The 8930-nt window shown below is 40.3% G+C and overlaps 1 pseudogene across 1 annotated transcript; it reads left to right on the top strand.

Annotated features, from left to right (window-relative positions):
- The first annotated feature begins 2344 nt into the window (after positions 1-2344).
- LOC102925619 (nucleolar RNA helicase 2 pseudogene) lies at positions 2345-8677 on the top strand (annotated as a pseudogene). Its single transcript, XR_013044586.1, has one exon. The product of XR_013044586.1 is annotated as a nucleolar RNA helicase 2 pseudogene (transcript).
- Positions 8678-8930: the final 253 nt, after the last annotated feature.

Below are 8930 nucleotides of genomic sequence, written 5' to 3'. Positions count from 1 at the left end.
TCGTCTTTCTTAACATGTTATCCTCATAACCTACGCATCCCACCCTGTGATCACATTATGAAAGTATCTGATACCAAGATACATTTCCATCAATTAAATTTAAGAAGTACTACTTTGTGTTTTTATCTGTGTGTAACTATCATATAGCCCTTAAACAATGCACCTTTTAAGGGTTTGGAAGAACTAGGTGACTATAAGATTAGAGAGGGAAAGTTTCTCATTGCATTGTATGGCCTGATTTACACGTCTTTCCTCTGGAGAGGAAAATACAGCTTATGTATTCTCTATATACATATATGTATATAGAGGATATATATGTATATAGAGGATACATGTATACATGTATATAGAGGATACCAAAGACCAGATTTACTAATGAGAAACATCTTCCAGAGATCCTAGAAAGTATAAAATTTACAACCATGAGAAAGATTAGTCATGTACAAGCCACAAGGTAATAGAAGAGATTGATGCTTGTAGTCAGAAGAATTGAAAAGTCAGTGCTAAGATTTAAAGGTGAATCCAAGGAAAAATTAGAACTGCCTTTTGCAAATGGATCCATGTACTCATGCTGCCCAGTGCAAAATCTCAAAACCATGAATCTCATAAATCCAATAGTATATGTTGTATCACCATCATAAAATGCAATTTACAAAAAAAAAAAAAAAAAAAAAAAAAAAAAAAAAAAAAAACTATTGTATCTGTCACTATCCTAACAACTTATAAAACATTTGAGTTGCAGATGGACATTTTTCTAAAAACTGAAAGTAACTTGATAACTCTGAGTCAGCTCTTGGAAGGGGTAGAAGTAAAATTATCTCTTTTTTTGTAGAAAACACATCTGCCCGGTCTGTATCCGTGTGAGGTGCTCCTACACTCCAGCACATCACTGCGCTGAGTCTGCGTCTGCAATGGTCCTAGGAAAAGATCTGGGAAGAGGCAGTCTACCTCGAAAAGGAAATGACTCGCTGTTATTCAGTCAGACGGATGAAAGGGAGAGAAATGAAGAGGAAAATCAGAAGTTCTGGCTCTGAATTGACACAAGTAAAATCAAGTCATTGTCGATGTTCACGTTTTTCAACCACTGGTTAAAAACAGAGTTCATGAAGCACAAGCCATGTAAATAAGTGTGAATATTTTCTTTCTATCTCTATGCCCTAGAATGTCCTGACACAACCTTGCCACCACTATCACGTGATCACTAAAAATAGCAAAAAAAAACAAAAAAAAAAAAAAAAACTTTCTTACTTTTCCCAAAAAAGGAAGACCAGCAAATGAGCTCTTCAAATAGACCAAAGGTTCACAACCTGTGGGTTGTGACCCCTTTGGCAAACTTTTATCTCCAAAAATATTTACATTACAATCCCTAACAGTAACAAAATTACAGTTACGAAGTAGCAACAAAAATAATTTTATGGTTGGGGGTCACCACACCATGAGGAACTGTACCAAAGGGTCACAGCTTTTGGAAGGTTGACAACCACTGAAATAGATATATTTTGCCCACAAATACAACTGGTCTGGGGTTCTCTGTCCTTCATTCATATTAAACAGCACTTATGTCACATTTTATTATGTAGACTATAAACCCCACCAGGGAGTTGGATTGTCTGACTCCACCATCTCCTCAACATTTGCAAGCCACACTTAGTCGAGGCACAGTAAAGACTAAACCAGTCTAGAACTGACCAGCATCCCCTTCCTGGTGGCTTGCTTTTGTAGTGTCAGGCAGGCCACTGGAGGAGAAGGGTTGTCGATGGTGTTACCCATGGCATGCTACTAAACCAACCTGCAGGTGCGATGTGTCCATTGGTGCAACACCAGTGTGATCAACAGCTTTCTGGTTAGATCTGAGGTCTGTGAAACAGCAGGAACATCATACCTAGTACTGTAAACCCAGTCAAAAGCCCATGGGGTTTATTATGGGTGTTATGCTCGAGGGTGACGTTGCCAAACCACCTTTCCAAGTATCTATCTGAGTACCCATATATTTGTACTGCTGTCAGCCTTGATCAGAGAAGCTTCCTTTGTAGTGGGCAGAAGTCAATGCAGAGACATGACTGTTTGGAGTGTTGAGGAAAGGTAGCTGTCTACGAGCAGCGCTACATGAAACATCCATACAAGCTCTCACCCTTAGATTCGGGAAACATCATGGGAGAGGAAGCAGAAGAAGTTTAAGAGCTGGAGGACAGTGAGGAGTGTTATGAAATGTTGTCGTCTGCTGGACATGGCATGGCCACTGCCCTCATGACCTCACAGCAGCTGTGTTACCCGCACAAGACCATGCCAGTCAAAATTCCGACAATAACTGAAAAGCTGTGAGCAGCTTATGGCTGCTGGGAGAATGATGAAAGTAGTCGTGAGACAGAGAAGGCAAAAACCTGTGGGACAGAAAGAAGGAGCTGTCTCTGGTTTTCCCATATCTGAAGAAACTCAAGCTTCTCAATGCTCTGGAGGTGAACTTCCTGTTTCCTATACAAGTCAAGACATTCCACCACACGTACAGTGGGAAAGACTTGCTTATCCGGGTGCAAACAGGCACTGGGAAGACATTCTCCTTTTGCTATGCCTTTGACTGAGAAACTTCAGAGTAGGCTACAGGACGGGAAGAGAGGCCCTGCTCCTCGCGGACTGGCTCTTGCTCCAGTAAAAGAATTAGCAAATCAAGTGAACAAAGACTTCAGTGACATCACAAAAAAAAAAAAGGCTATGACTGGCTTGTTTTTATGGTGGGATTGATCTCCTGGCTGGGACCTGGGGTCGTATTAAAGACCACCTGCAGATTGGCAAGCTAGATCTCCCCAAACTTAAACACATTGTCCTAGATGACGTTGACCAGGTATTGGATATGGGTTTTGCTGATCAAGGGGAAGAAATTTTATGAGTGGCATACAAGAAAGAGTCTGAAGACAACCCCCAAACATTGCTTTTCCCTGCAACTTGCCCTCATTGGGTGTTTAATGGTGCTAAGAAATGCATAAACTCTATATATGTACAGGTGGACTGGATTGGTAAAAAGATTCAGGAAGCAGCCATAACTGTTGAGCACCTGGCAAAGTGTCCCTGAACTAAGAGGGTAGCGGTTATTGAGGATGTGATCTGGGTATACAGTGGCCATCAAGGGTGCCTACCATCTTCTCTGAAACCAAGAAAGAAGCTCAGGAGCTGTCACAGAATACATGTATAAAGCAGGACTGGCCACTACATGGCAACATTCCACAGAAACAAAGGAAAATCACTCTGAGAGTTTCCAAAAATGGCAATTTTGGAGTTTTGTTTGCAACCAATGTTGCTGCCCTGGGTTAGAAATCGCTGAGGTTGACTTGACTGTTCAAAACTGTCCACCAAAGGATGTGGAATCCTGCATGCATTATTCAGGGCAGACAGAAAATGCTGGAAGGACAGGATAAAAGCCTCTAGCAAGGAAGCCATCAGGCTTTGGGGTTCTGTTCCTCCTACCACAATTGGCCTCTTCAAGCAGTCAGCTAGGAGGCTGACTGAGGAGAAGGGAGCTATAGAGGCCCCGGGGGCAGCGCAGCCTCAGTAGTCGGCCAGGGCTCCTTGATTAACTCACAAGTGTTAGTAAAGTGTCTGGTCAGTGAGGAGAGGTGAGAAGGAACTGTTCCCACTGTGGACTCCAAAGCCCTTCCCCACTGTCAAAGCCCCCAGTCCGTCTTTCCATTTTGAGGTCCCCATTCCTCACAGAGAAGACAGGCTTCTGAACTGCTTCATCCAACCATCATCACTTGTCTTTTGAAAAGGGATAAGAATTCACTGCATCGTTTTCCAACATACTGTCTAGATTTACAAAGTGAAGCCAACCGCGGATCGGCCTATCCTTGTATGTTCATCTGGCAAGTTCATCTTTGGGTGTGTGCACACGCTGGGGCCTGAACCGGGAACCTCACACATGCCAAGCATGCACATGCCCTATCACTAAACTCCATCTCTAGTCTCTTACTTATGTCCTCCAAAGAAAGTCCCTAAGAGATGCCTCAGTCTCTGGAAAACCACAAGTGAGGATTTTTTCTTTTAACCTGATACTTGGCATTCCTTGGCCTCTTGGTCTCTTGGCCTCCTCATAATTACTCGTGTCTATATGTGTCTTCTGCTGAGATTGATACTGAGCAGGTCTTTTCAAAACCCATTTCAGATTTAGCTGATTGAAATAGTTTGTGACAGACTCTGGATGTTGAGGGTGGAACACAGTATATTTTCTCTCCATAGTATCTCCACATACTCTCAGTTTCTCATTAGAAGGCAATTCGTGTTCGGGTGAATTCTCTACAGACAGTGTATATACAAGTACATTTTCATAGGAGCCAGTGTCTTTGAAGTTCAGTTCCAAATGTCTGAAGTCTCTAGGTTTTTTTTCCCCTGTGGATAATGAGACTTGATGCATGGTATTTAAGTGTTTGTGCCCTTTTTTAAAGATTTACCAAGAAGTAATTAAGGGAAGAGGAGTCTCAGTTGGTATTGCTGAAGAATGTTTGAGGAAAGCCACGAAGATGTTCTTCATCTTCACAGGTGAGGAGATGGGAGGAAGCACGCTTTGAGTGGTGACCACTTGGTGAGTCAGGACCTTTTTAATATTAGTCTCTCATACATTACATCCCAACTGCAGTTTCTCCTCCCTCCATTCCTCCCAGCCCCTCTTCTTCCTTTCCCTCTCCCCCAGATCAACTCTTCCTCCATTTCCTTTCAAAAGAGCAGGTCTCCCAGAGATATCAACCGAACATGGCATATCAAGTTATAATAAGACTAGGCATAAACCCTCTATGTAAAAGGAAACGTGTCCCAAGTGCAGGCAAGAGAGTCAGAGACACACCCAAGTTAGGAGTCCCACAAGAACACCCTGCTACATAACCATAGGGTATATGCAGAGGACTTAGCTCAGATCTATACAGGCTCCATGATTGTCGATTCAGTCTCTGTGAGCTCGTGTGAGCACTGCTTTGTTGATTCTATGGACTGTGTTCTCGTGGTGTCCTTGACCCCTCTGGCTCCTACAATCCTTCCTCCCCATCATCTGTGGAGTTCCCTGAGCTCCACCTAATTTTCGGCTGTGGGTCTCTGCATCTGCTCCCATCAGTTGCTGGATGACACCACCCTGATGAGTTATGACCCTTTCCAAGGGACTATATCTACTAGTGGGCAATCTGGGGTCTTTAAGGGGCAGAATGGGACAACTTTGTCTCTCAGTGGCCCAGGTCTGAAGCAACAGCATAAGATCTACTTCTGTGAGGCTGCTTCTCCATTGAAAAGTTATGCTTAGAGAACTCTCCTAAGACAAGCTGTGCCATTTTAAGCTGTTGCTTTGAGGGAACTGAAGAACTTGGTGTAGCACTTGGCCAGTAATAACTGACAGAGTCATCAGGTCTTCTTTCTCAGGGAAACATCCCACATAGCACAGATGCTCAAGCGGTGGGTCCTCTTGCCTTCCACGACACTCTGTACAGAGATCTTAGAAGGCTCAGAAGGAAAAACAGAATCACACACTCTGTCATTTTTTTTATTCAGTTGTTTAGATCAACTAAATTGTCTGTCTTATTCTTTGATTTTAGTGTGATATTTACCTCCTAACTGTTCTTACCAGAACCCTTGCCATCAAAGGGTTCTGATCACCAAATCAGCTCCTATGGTTGAGGCAGTGTTCTTTTTTTCTATTTAGATTCAGGTTTTCCCCTGAACTCTAACCAGATGATTCTTGTCCTCTGTGCTCAGAATTCTTTTGAATGTTTTCTTTGTTGATAGCTCTGTGGTTCATAATGTTTGGGTGCTGCCCAATCACTGGGCATGCTTTAGTGAAACATTTCACTCTTAGGATAGGAACCCGTGCCGTATCAAGCAGATGAAAGGACATGCTGGCTGTACTTTCAGGAGGACAGGCTAACTTGGATTCTGGGTTAGCCTATAGAAAAATGATCTGCCATAAATCAAACAGTGAGGGGCAAGGTTAGTAGTAAACTCTTTACACAACTTACATAAAATATAGCTCTTTGAACAAATGAAAGTAAGATTTCTTCTGGATCCCAGAATCTAAACAATATTTATATGTATAATTCAGCTATTATTTGGTTTAAATGGGCTAATTTGGAAATGTTATTGTTTTTACTATTTTCTACAGAGAAAATATTTTCCAGTTTATCATAACTCTGGACTTTTGAATTACAATCCGTCTTTATGCCCAAGCTGTCTGTATAGCTGCTTCTCTGCAGCTGTACATAAAATGTTTTTACATTAAAATGGGTTACTATATAAAGTACTGCATTGGGCCATAATAAAGTGTTTAATGCTTTATACTTTTAAAAAGAAACATGGTGGGGAAGGTGGTCAGTTCCTGAAGAATTACACTTGTGGTTTTCTGGCCTTAACACCTGTGCATACAGCTACACTCACATGTGCACTTGCACACACAGATGCAAACCTATACATACACACAGAGGAAAAAGTCTTCAAATGCAAAGAATTCGTGAACTAACATTAAGACTTCTGTTCTTCATACTAAAGATGTTTTAGAAAGTGAAATAATTATGAAAATTGTCATATTAGGCATAATAGCAAATACAATAAATTCCCACCAAAAAAAGCATAAACTGAAATGGCCACATTCTTTGCATACAAGACATAAAGCCAGAAACTAAGCCATTGGAAAACACCAATGTTTCTATGAAAACATTAGTGCTAAAAAGAAATCCAAAGCCAATATCAGTTGCTTCAGAAGACAAAGACATCTGGGCTGGAGAGATGGCTTCACATTTAAAAGTATTTGCTGCTCTTTCAGTAGACCAAGGTTTAGTTCTTAGCACCTACGTGAGGTGGCTCAAGGCAACTGTAGCTTCATCTCCAGAGTATCTGATGCCTTATTCTCACCTCCAAAGACAATACCTTCAAGCACATGGTGTACATACAGTCAAACTGGCACATACACATAATAAAAAAAATTAATTCACTGTTTTCTAAAAAACTAAGGTCTATGTTAGGGTTGGTGGCACATGCCTGTGATCACTCCAGTCAGGAGGCCGAGGTAGGAGGAGCAGTTCCAGTTCCAGATCATTCTCAGCTACATTAAAAAGCTCAAGGCCCGCCCAAGCTGCATTAGTTCCTGACTCAAAACAAAAAATTTTAAAAAAAGTAACAAAAATAACATGAAAGTACATTATAAAACATATTATTTCAAATGTTTTTATTTCACTATAAAAACAATTTAACTTCAATAAATTCAAATTTATTTTAAAGAAATTAAATAACAAATGTTGATATGTATAAAATGATAAAGAAATAAATTCAAACCCAGGAAATAGTGTTGATATATAGATTCAGTTTTCAATAAACAATAGGAATATATATATATATATATGTATGTTTATATATATCAAGGATATATATATCCTCCTTGGCTTACTCAAGAGAGAAAAATAAACAGCATGAGAATAAAAAGTCAATCAATACAGAAAATGTTGAGACACTGAAGAAAATAACATGAGCTCCTGTAAATGTTTGAAATATTTGCTAGATTAGTTTCATGACAGAATAACATTTCTAGAGCACAAAAGTCAGCATCAATGTTTAATGGTGAAATACAAGAAGCATTCCTGTTATAATCGTAAAAAAATATGAAAATATAATTCTCCCTTACTATCTAACAGTAATGAAGATACTAGCAAATAAAATTGGGTAATAAATAGAAATGTGGTAAAATTACTGAAAACAAAGACACTAACTTATTTATGAATGATACAACTAGAAGAAGAAACAAGATTTCAGAAAAATTAATGTGAGAGCTCACTTGATAGGCAGATAAAATGCATAGTCTTTATATCTAATAAAATAGAACAGCATTCCTACATATCACAGGCAAGGGGTTGCAATAGATGACAAGAAACAGTTTTGCTCATAACAGAAGAAATGCACTTTTAAATTCTGTGAATTATGATAAAAACAGCTATCAGAGACGACACCGATTGAGTTTCAAAAGAAACAAAGAATGGCCAGAGAAACGAAATTTGGGAGGTTTTGTTTCAGTGATAGCATTTCTCTCAAATCGGAAGTATTGAGCAGTCATACAAACCAACAAGTGAAACTCTTTTAAAAAATCAAATGTTAGGTATACCTAGGAGATACTGTGGTTTGGGTGGGGGCTCTAGGATATGGGACCACTGTGAAAAGTAATTAGGCCATCAAGGTTACGCCCTCCGCGGGAATCGACGCAGTTCCCCTCTGCCTTCCTGCACTGTTATATGTGTTCTTCCTCTTGTATATCCTGTATCACTATGATGTCATCTATCGTGAAGTCATGTGACCCAGGAGCCCACACCAGAGCTGAGCCATGCTGTTGGACTGCCAGCATCTGAAACTGTGAGCTAAATAAGCCTCTCTTCTTTACAATTTAACCAGTCTCTGGCATCCAGAAGAGGAGATGGGTGCTGCTGACTCGTCTATCTGCCAGCTGAGCTTATGAATACACCCTGCCACATCAGCCATATTACTAGTAGTTACTCACTGTCCTGTGTTCTGTGATGAGTTATGGTCATGGATACCACCCTCATTCAGTTTATCTAACTGTGGGCAACCCAAAATTAAAGAAATTTATTTAACCTGATCTCCATCAGTAAATTAGTCAGGATAATTGGAACAAGTATCCAGATAAACCCGTTCATTTGTCTCCACACGCAAAAGTAATCTACCACACTGGCATGCAGATAACTGCCTTAATTCTTCAATACACAGTACTAGTGTGAATTGGGGTAAAAATAAAAACTACAGTATAGGATTGTCATTTGTAGTCAATTACACCGGGAGAGTCCATGGAAAGTTCTGAAGCCTTTTTCTACTTACCAGGTACTGTTTCCACATGAATATCAAAACCAGCCAGGGTAGATTGTGATTTTATTCATTCAGCCCACCAGCCAGGACTGGCTTTGCAAATG

Source organism: Peromyscus maniculatus, chromosome 14 (genome assembly GCF_049852395.1).
Source record: "Peromyscus maniculatus bairdii isolate BWxNUB_F1_BW_parent chromosome 14, HU_Pman_BW_mat_3.1, whole genome shotgun sequence".
NCBI lineage: Eukaryota > Metazoa > Chordata > Mammalia > Rodentia > Cricetidae > Peromyscus > Peromyscus maniculatus.
The sequence above is the reverse complement of the archived record's forward strand: the minus strand, read 5'-3'. Positions and strand labels throughout refer to the sequence as shown.